Below are 10,144 nucleotides of genomic sequence, written 5' to 3'. Positions count from 1 at the left end.
TTTCTGGAAATTTTTTCCCATCTCTTCTGTCCCAGGAAAATGCATCCGTTGGGTATTTGAAAGAGGAGATGTTGTGGGGGTCATGCTGGGGTGGTATTCAATAAACATATGGGATTTCTCCAGTGCTTTATATTCTGGCTTCCCACGGGAGCATGGGCACTGTATTCAAACACACAAACCCACAAACAATCAATCCCCACACCTCCTTGCCCAACAACAACAAAACCAAGCAAAACCCTTCATGTCTGTGGATGTAGAAGCTGTTACACAAATGTCATACATCTTTGTGGAGAGTGTGCTTTCTGTGCAAGTCAGGTGAGTATTCCAAAGTTTATTTGATCATTGATTTTAATTTTAATGGACATGCAGACTTTGTAAAAAATTAGAGGCAGTGGAAGTTGTTGCTGTCTTGCTTTCATTTAAAAAGAAGCAGAATCAAACTGTGAAACAAATTTCCTCATTTCTGTTCATGGTTTCTAAAGCTGACAGTATCTTAGGGTTTTTTTCCTCTTACTATTTTGGCACTTTGAGCATTAAAGGAATTGCACATTAAAGGAATAATTTTACCATTCTGTGTGAAGAGTGGATTCAGTGTTCACTCAGCATGCCCCCACTTAGCATGGCTCTTTTCATTCTGGTTTCCATCAAAACTTGGTCTTCTTCCAAAGACAAGGGTAAGAAGTTTTCTATTTTTAATGCAAAAAGACACAAATGAAATAGTTGTTTTTTCTGTGTCACTTAGGCTTGGTAGGAAATGATGTTCCCTTCCATAAATAAATGTCATATGAGTTCATACAGCACATGTGTCACCACTATACACTGGGACATTGCAAAGTCCATTCAAGAGGGAGCAGTCAGTTCTCTGACTTTTCCTATGGTGTTGGCTAATTGCCACCTGGATTTTCACAAACCAGTTGGTGTAAATCTGAGATACCTTCTTTTCCAAATGGTAAAATAATAACATCCTTTTCTCTCTCCCTTACTTGAAAACAGGTTCAAAACTACCTGGTAAATTAGGTCAAATTCACATGGTGAATAAACTATTCATTTTAAAAAGCATTTGATTGGTTCAAACCTCCCACTCAAGAGTCGGGTATTCAAAAAGGTCCTGCCTGTGAAAGGTGGGTGTGTGGCAGGTAATACAATCCCAAAGCTGTGAAAGCATCCCCAGTGCTGCTGCAGACCTGACAATAATGCACAGGGAGCCTTGTTAAACAGAGAGCTAAAGGTATCAAATGCAGCACTGTGCTCAGAGCACAGAAAGCAATGCTCTGCTCTACACAAATGCTCATATTTTATTTCCATTGTGAAAGCTCTGATCAAGGAAACCCATGGTATTTCAGACATTGAGCACCTCACAGCCTCTAACAAAAGATCTACTTCAGTTTCCCCTGCAAGCAAATCTATGCCCTGCTTATGAATTTGCCCACAGAAAGGCAATTTCCTGCTGTATGATAAGACATAATTTAATTTTCCTTCAATAAATTTGCCTTATTCATTCTAAGAATGTAAACATTCTTTCACTGATTTGTTTTCCTCTGGTTAACTTATGTTGGTTTGGAAGTGGTTGAATCTAAATCTTTTCTACATAGCAGTCTCCATTTTAGGATCAATGTAGACTCATGCATGGATTTCTCCTTAGTGAACCCACTGAAGGCTTGGTGGAAATTTTTCACAATTGTTTTGTGGAGAATTATGGCTTTTCAGGTTTTTGTGATAGACTTTGTTTTAATTGTTTAATTAGAATATTTTGTTCCCATCAAAAATGTTGACTTTTAATTATTATATTTAATTTTCTCAAAGATGACAGGGCCATCTGCATAATTTGTTTCTGGTGGATTGTTTCTCTATTCTTCCCAAATTTAGCTTATCTTTCATTGTACATAAAGGTTTATCTGTTCTATCTGTCTTCTTCAGGCATCTGATCACCTTTTCAGTGAAAGACTGAATTAGATCTCCTAAGGATGAGGAAATTCTGTCCAGAGTAGGCAGAGAGTGAAAAAAGTGGTCCAAAAAGTGACAACAGACAGGAGGCAGAGATACTAAATACTCCTGGTGTGATTTGGCTTCACCATGCCTGGAATTTTCTGAAACCACATATGAGCAATATGAGCTTTTTAAGAGTCTTTGAACTCCAAAATCTTAGTGCTACAGTGGGCATGTTGCAAAGGATTCCCATTCAGCCACACAGAAGAGAAGTGCTGCAGTACTCTTGCTTTTCTGTGTTCACAGAACTGCATTTTTGATGAGGGCTTGAATGTACTCAAATCCTCCTGCTCCTTTCACCCCACCTTTCTTATCCATTACAAAGCCCAGGGTGCCTCTGTCCAAAGCTGTTTCTGGAGGTTTTTGATAGCCCATCAATTAGTAGCTGAAGACTTTTGGTCTTTGCAGTTTTGTCTGCTATTTCTTGAATGTTTGTGTCTGTGGATTTCTGTCCCATCATTTTGTTCTCATTATGCTTTTTTGCACTGAATGAGTCCTTGATTGGAAAATCTTAAGGAAGCAGAGGCTTCCACCTTTCACATACCCATACAGATGATTTTAACTGGATACTTTAACTGGGATACTTTATACTTTCTGTCCCAAATGTCTTTAGTAGAACAGCAAAAATTCCCTTGTGGAACAGAACATTTTGCTCTTTAGTGATGGGAAATGGAGAGCCCAGTGTGAGACTGGCGAACTGCAAGTCTCACATTGAACTCCAGGTATCACAAGTCCCCCTGCCAGACCTCTTGTGTTCTGTGATGGATCCTCCCTGACATCAGCTCACAAAGTCTAACTGCAGCAGGTCTCTTCCTCCCCAGGCTGTGAGATGTTCTTCTCCCTGCCAAAGGGATCCTTCTCTAATGTTGCCTTGTTTATGTGCTCTGTCTCCCACAGGGTCGAGTCCACCAGCCCTGTACAGAACTGTGCTGTTCTGCTGAATGGGGCCATCCACGCTTCCAGCTGTCAAGTCCCTGCCCCATGGGTCTGTGAGAAATCTGCTCAGTGACCTCTGTGGGCCTTGTCTTAGGAAGTATTCCTTGGAGAGCTGTGCTAAGGCCTGATTCCTGTGAAGTTTCTCTAGGAGGAACTGTGCTCCTTGCTCCTGTGTCACCTGCCACACTGCAAGGAATGAATGCAGCTGCCACAGGAGGTCTGAGTCTGCTCCTGGCTCCATTCAGGATCACGCTGGTGATGTTCACATTCACCTTGTGACAGACAGTCTTCAAAGTGGTAGAGAAGGGGGAGGAGAGATTTCTCTGAGTCTCTCAGTCATTTTCAGAGGTACTTGAGCATTGTCACTGCTGTTTTGAAATCCTAGGGAGAGGTGAGCTTGCAATCTGTGAGCTCACACAAGCTCTAAGTTCATTTCCCTCTTTTGTGACACTGGTAACATGCACCAAAGCTGAAATCTAGCCCGGAGTTTGAAGTTGACCTGTTTTTGCAAGTGATCAGATGATGTCCACAGGACCTTTATAACCTAAAATCTTCTGGGGTTTATGTTTGTACCTGGAGAAAACTGGAGCACAGCTTCTAGTGTTACATTGCTGTGTAAATAGCAGCGAAGGAGTGAACCTGCTACCTTGCTGAGCTGAAAATAAAACGTGAATTGCTTCTAACAATTTCTTCAGTAGGCACTTTTTTTGTTTGCCTCCCCAGTATTATTGCTTAGTGCATTCATTGATTTATAAAAAGACAAAAGGAAGCTAGTGGCAGGACCAGAGTCAGGAGAGCAGGGGGTGAAATACTTTGCAATAACACTGCAGCAGAAGCAGTGCAGCCACAGCCAGGGAACAGTTTCCTACCCCAAGGGATTAAGGACTGACAAATTTACTTTTTTCTGTAGCCAAATGAGTGCAGCCTTTAATCTTCCAGTCCCGTTGTCCTAAGGCCCACCTTGGCCATGGCTCAGGTACCCTGCACCAGCCCTGAGTGATCTGTTTGCCCCCTGCTCAAAGTTTCCTCCAGAACAGCTCTCTCCCTAAAGAAGTCCTGCCAGACCCCTCATCCAGCACTTCTTCCCATGGGATTCAGCAGACAGATAAATATAGTTCCAATTTTTGTGACAAGTAGGCCACAATCACACAATGTCCTGTGCTGTGCAACAACACCTTGACTACATGACAGGACAACTGTGACTTTTTAGGGACAATCTGGTGGTATTTGATGACAGTATTTCTTGAAATACTGATGATTATGTTGTTAGGTTCATTGCCCTAAGCAGTCACAAAATAAGTTATTACAATTAGCTGGAGGAAGAATGTTTGTTACAGAAATAAAGCTGTTTTTTACCAATAAAATTGAGATGCTAGTGTAACACCCAGGAGGCTTGAGATGACAAAACAGTTGTTGCCTAAAGAATATTTCTGAAAATCTCGTCTTTAGCACCCCTTTGGTATTAAAAAAATGCAAGGCTAATTAAAGTTATGCAATAGTAGCTTATTATTTTCCTATATTCTTCATAGGTATCTTAAAGAATGTTTAATTCTCATCATACCTTAGTTATTTTAAAATTGTTACCTGTTCAGAAGCAATTTGAAAAGTTACTTGTTTGTGTTCATTAGTTTTCTATAAGAGCTATTCACTTTGAATTACAAAACCCAACAGAGCATGTGAGAAAAACAGGAGAGGTACTCCAAATACTTCAGTAAATTCAGTTGTTTTCTGTATTTCTTCCTAGCAGAATGGAAAGCAAACCAGGCAGGATCCTTGGCTTTTAAATTCCTCTCACCTGGGGTGTTGTTTCAGCCTCTGAGGAGCACTCTCCTGTTTAATATGTATGATTACTCCTCATGAATATACAAGTTCTTTTCTCTGCACATGGAATTTTTGTCCCATTCTACCTATAGAGTCTGAGGCATGAAAGAAATAAGATTGTGTTACTTCTGCAAGTTTGTGACTTTTCCATAATCAACTGTTTGATTTATAAACTATACTGACAGCACTGGAGATGTGGGAAATTATTTGGACTATGGAATAAAACCAGTGTGTACACATTTTAAGAAAAAATTAATATTATAACACATCTTTCTTTTAAAGGCACTGTACACTGCAGAGCTGCTCATAAAAAAAAAAAAAAGGATAAATATATCTGCCTTGCTTTTTGTCTTGGTGAAAACCCTGTTAGCTTTCTGTTCTATGCTGCCTTCAGGGTGTTAAATGACTAAGCTTTTTCTTATGGTATTTTATAAAATTTGAAAGCAGTTCTGCTGTATACACAGTGTCAGGGAAAAAAAATGGAGAAAAAACAAGTTTATATAATCAGCACTGTTAAAAGAATTTGTATCTCTAGTCTATTTTGTTTAGTAATATTAATCACGGAGGAAGAAGGGAATTTTTCACTGTGATCTGACTTCTCCTGTATTGCCAGCATTTTGGGTGTTAGAGGGGTGAAATATCCCTTAATTCCACTATTGTGGTTTTGGGTGTAACTTTAGCTGATTTTCAGCTGAGACCTTCTAAGAATAGGCACTATTTTATGCAGCTAGTTTGGAAAGCAGAAGAAAATATCATGTGTGTAAAAAAAACCTGTCTTATCAACTTCCTACAGGAGCAGATGCTGCCAAATCTGGCAGTTCTTAGCACTTTGAACCTTTAAAATGTGCTTTGCAACAGTAATTATCTAGCAGCAAGTAATGTGTTTGAAATAAACTTCCAATTAAATGTAATGTTCCTGCAGACGTGCATGTTGATATTTTCAAGTAATTTAAATTCCTTTTTAATTTTTCTTTCATTACTTCTGGACGGGAATCTTGATGTCAGTTGACAGTTGACATCAAATAAAGCATGTAGGTGAGTCAAACCTGCTAATTAATTTTGTTGTTCTGTTTGTTGTTTGTTTTTTCTTTCAAATTCCCAAGTATTTTGATGAAATGCATTTGATTAGTGTTACATTCTCCAGGGGAAAAAAAAATTGCTTAAAGGAAACCTGATTTTATCCAATTACTTGTTTTGATGCCAGAGAAGGAGAGAGATTTTAAGATGGTGCTTACAGACTGGGCAAGATGTTACAGTGCAGCTCCACCAACCTCAGTGCCAGGAATGCAGCCTAGAGGAGAATCTTGTCTCAGATTTTAGATGCAGAGCATGCTCTGATCGAACCCAAACTGAAGCTTTTCTGCAATGCCAGTGAAAGCAGAAACAAGCAGCTATTATTTTTCTTCTAGTGTAAATTCTTAAGGCTCTTTTCATGCTCTTTCCTAACCTTTAAAGGCTCTTGGTATTTCTTGCTCCAGAGAAGTGTATTAGTTATTTTGTCATTGTTATCCAGCTGGAAGGATATGGTTATTCTCCTTTACACTGTAATTACTTTCACATTATTGACAGGATTGAGAAGTTTTTGTCTATATTTCCTAGCAGTGAATCCTACTAAATATTGTGGTCTTGAGTCCTGCACTAACATTATTGAATCTGTCCCTTCTGATGACATTTTAATCTCTGTTCCACACTTGGGAGATTCACAGCTCCTACACCCCACCAGGCAGACAAATGAATATCTTATGTAAGCAGTGGTTATTTGAGTCCTTTCACTAAGACACGAGTTCTTAATAGAAAAAGCTAATGATAGTTGTTGAAAGTGGAAAACCAGAGTAACTGGAGGTTTTCTGTCTCACACTCAGACTAGTTCAACCCATCTCTTTTTCTATACTTTTTAAGATGAGTACAAAACTCCACAGAAAACACACTATCCCCAAATTGTAGCCACCCTATATAAATTTTCTCTGCTCTTTCCTTATGTAAGTTAGTCTTTTATTTTTACTGCTTTCAAAACTCCCACATTACACATGGCTTACATTTTTCATTTTTCCAATCAAAACTGTGCCATTTGGAAACAATGTAATTTTCAAACTATGCTTATGAGTGAGTTATCTTCAGGATTTCTGCAAATACTGATCCAGTTCCAGCAGACAGTATCCCCACCCTCCTGCTTCAGAGCCCTGATGTTTTAATGCTTTTTCTACCCTGTAGGTAGCTGATCTGTGATTGTTTTCTGCAGCTCAAAGAAACATCTGCCTTTCTATAAGCAGGATGATCATTTTGGTATCAAACTCTGTAGATTTCTTTGAGATCCTTTGGAAATGGAAGTTAAGCTTGACATGTGATGCAACTTGCCCAGAACTATCACTCAGACAAAATGAGACCTGAATCTAGTAGGTCCTAGGGAAAACAAGGAAAGCACAAACAGCTGTTGGGGGAAAGCTCAGCCAAGGCTCTGAACTATATCCTTGCTGTTCCAAATAATTCAGGTACAGACCAGAAAGAAACACAGAGGAACTCATAACAACCTTACATCACTGTAACGTATTAGTGACACCAGAAATGGCCATTAATTAACATGTGGAGAAATCTAAAGCAGCCTGACCTGAAAATGAAGAAATTGGTGACTTTCTGGCCACCTTCATTAGGCAGTAAAACAATTGCTGATGAGGGCAGGAACCCCATCACACAGAAGGCTAAACTTGAGTTGGAATGGGTACATGTACAAGCTGTGCCATCAGGTTGCTCTTGGACAGTTTTACCAGGTGGAGTAAGGGCACCTGTCATGGCCAAAGCAGTCTTGACTTGGAAAATTTAATTTAATTTATCACCAACTAGAGCAAATTTTTGATTACTGACTCCTTTGAGAAAAAAAAAAAAAAAAAAGAAAAACTAAGCAATTAAACAAGTATTTAGGTAAACACCTTTTTTTCCCCTCTTCCTCCCAACTCAATTTCAGTCTAACACCACTACCACCCTCTTGGTCCCAACTTACCCTGTTTTTGGCATGCATTACACTCAATCTGTCCCAGTCCCTTCAAGGATGTGATGGGCAGTTCAGGAGGCTGAGGTTGCAATGCAGTGGTTTCTCTCTGCCAGCCCATGCATTTGGCTCATTTTCCTCTGCTCTGGATATGGGTTTTCTACAAACCACAGTCCCTCAGGTGTGTCCCTGCTCTGGGTGTTGCTCTTTCTTAAATCTGTTTGAGCAGGGGTGTCACATTCTCTGTTGGGGATCTTCTGACTGGCTTTGACAGGCTGAGGTCCTGGGCTCTTCACATCCATATCAAAGTTACCTGGAAATAGCTGTGAGGCAGCTCCTGCACATGGCAGCCTGGCAGCTTGCTACAGAAACCCTGCTCCACACAGACTTGTTGCCCCTGGTATCACTCACAGACACAAATGGAGTTTCAGTTGGATTATTTGTGTGTGTTTCACAGCTAGAAATTGCCAGCCACCCACTAAATCATCTCCCTCAACAAGCAAAGCTTAGATTTTAAGTCACTGAGTGGTGGTGTTTTCTTGTTGCTACCTCACTCTGAATTGCCCAGCACGGCTTACTTTCCTTTTAGAATTGTTTCTTTATTATTTTATTCAAGCATATTCTGCTAGACCAGGTGGCAGATTCAGATCCTCCCTGGGGAGCAGGATCTGACCAAGAATTCTTTACAGAGGAGATTTTTGTAATTCTGAGGTTTGGACAACCCAACACCAACTGCAGAAAGCAGAGAAAATATCCACGCTGTGGTAGCAACTGGCCTAAAAAACCTGAGTCAAGAGAAGTGTGAGTGCACCGTGTCAAATTACAGTTCCTTCTACATGGGATGCCCTACTTGTGTGTGTTTTCTGCTTTCTGGAAAAATATAAGAATATTATAATAAAAGAAGATGCTGAAATATGAATCTGCCTTAGCAGCTTTGTGATTTTTGAAGAGCTCAGAAATTGGCCCAAATACCCACTTCATTCTGCCTTCTGGAACTGTCAAAATTTGCAAAGTTTATGAAACATGTTCATAGTAAAATAGGAGACCAGATACTAAATACTTTTAAGTTGCCAAAAATCCATCAAAATTCAAATGACAAGAAGAAAATGCGCCTTTTTTTTTTTTTCCAGGCCTGCATTTCAATTTTGTTCCAGAGAAAGAAGGCACAGATAAATGTATCAATGAGCTTTGCAGAGAGCTGTTGCTGAAAGACAATTCAGCAGTGTTTCCTTGGCAGTATGTCAAGAGGAGGAACTACCTCATTGTTGCTGGTTCTGGCAAAGAAATCAGAGCTTTTCCAGTCCACAAATGGCAGAACATCAAAATGCTACAACGCTGTGTTCCTAGAGCTAATGAGGGGGTTCTTTCATTAAGGAAAGATCTATGAATGTACAGAATCCACATTTCAAATTGTGCTGTGTAAAGAGCAGAAGTTTGTTATCAGAAGTTGTAGAGATCAGGGAGACAAGGCTTTTTTTTTTCTGACTCTGTTTCTTTGTATGGCCTTGAGGCAAGCCAGTCCACATGCCTGCACCTCCATTTCCCAGCAGCAGGCTGGAGACAGTAAGAGCTACCCCATGGGGCCACTGAGAGTCCAGATTGATCATTTCTGAAAGAACTGAGACTGGCATATAGAACTTAGTATGTAAGTGTGAAGTAATAGCATGCAAACTAATGAAATATGATCAGAACTGTCACTGCTCATTTTCTGCTATATGCTCCTTGGAAAGCATGCACTGAGTGAGATCTGAAATATTCCAATGTTACATCTGAACAACCACTGGAAAGTGAAGCAATACTTATTTCAGATTCTAAACTTTATTACCACCTTCTCCATCATCATTATATACATTTTTACACAGTGAATTGCAGCTTCACTCCTGCCTTTTCTTGGCTCTCATTCCAAAAGGCTTGTTTTACCCATTGTTTTCTACTTTTTCTTTCCTAAATACTTTATTCGATTGCCAGCATATCTGCATAATGATACCACTCCTTCAATTATATGCTCATTTTGCTCTTGGGCCCAGAACATCTCTAAAGAAAAAGAAGGGTCATCCCTGTGTGAGCTGTTCCCTCCCTTGCCTTGCCATGAGTTTTCTGTGTGATGCCAGGCAAAAGCATTTAGGATGTCCTGTACCTGCAGCCTGAATTCCTGTTGGAGCAACCACACACCTTATCTGGAGGAGTTTTTTCTGCAATACCTCTGGCACTCGTTTAAGTCCTTTTCACTCCTGCCTTGGAAATCAATATGTCACTTTAGTGCTGGGCCTCCCACACAATTCTGCCAGGTTCATCTATATCCTGCAGTCTCTTCACTCATCTGTCCTCACTCCCCTCCCACATCTTGTTCCACCATGCTACTACCTCCATCTGCACTTCACAAACTGAAAATACACCAGCTTTGCCTCCCTCTTTTCA

This window comes from Sturnus vulgaris, chromosome 5 (assembly GCF_052056855.1).
Source record: "Sturnus vulgaris isolate bStuVul1 chromosome 5, bStuVul1.hap1, whole genome shotgun sequence".
Classification (NCBI taxonomy): domain Eukaryota; kingdom Metazoa; phylum Chordata; class Aves; order Passeriformes; family Sturnidae; genus Sturnus; species Sturnus vulgaris.
This window is presented reverse-complemented; position numbering follows the sequence as displayed.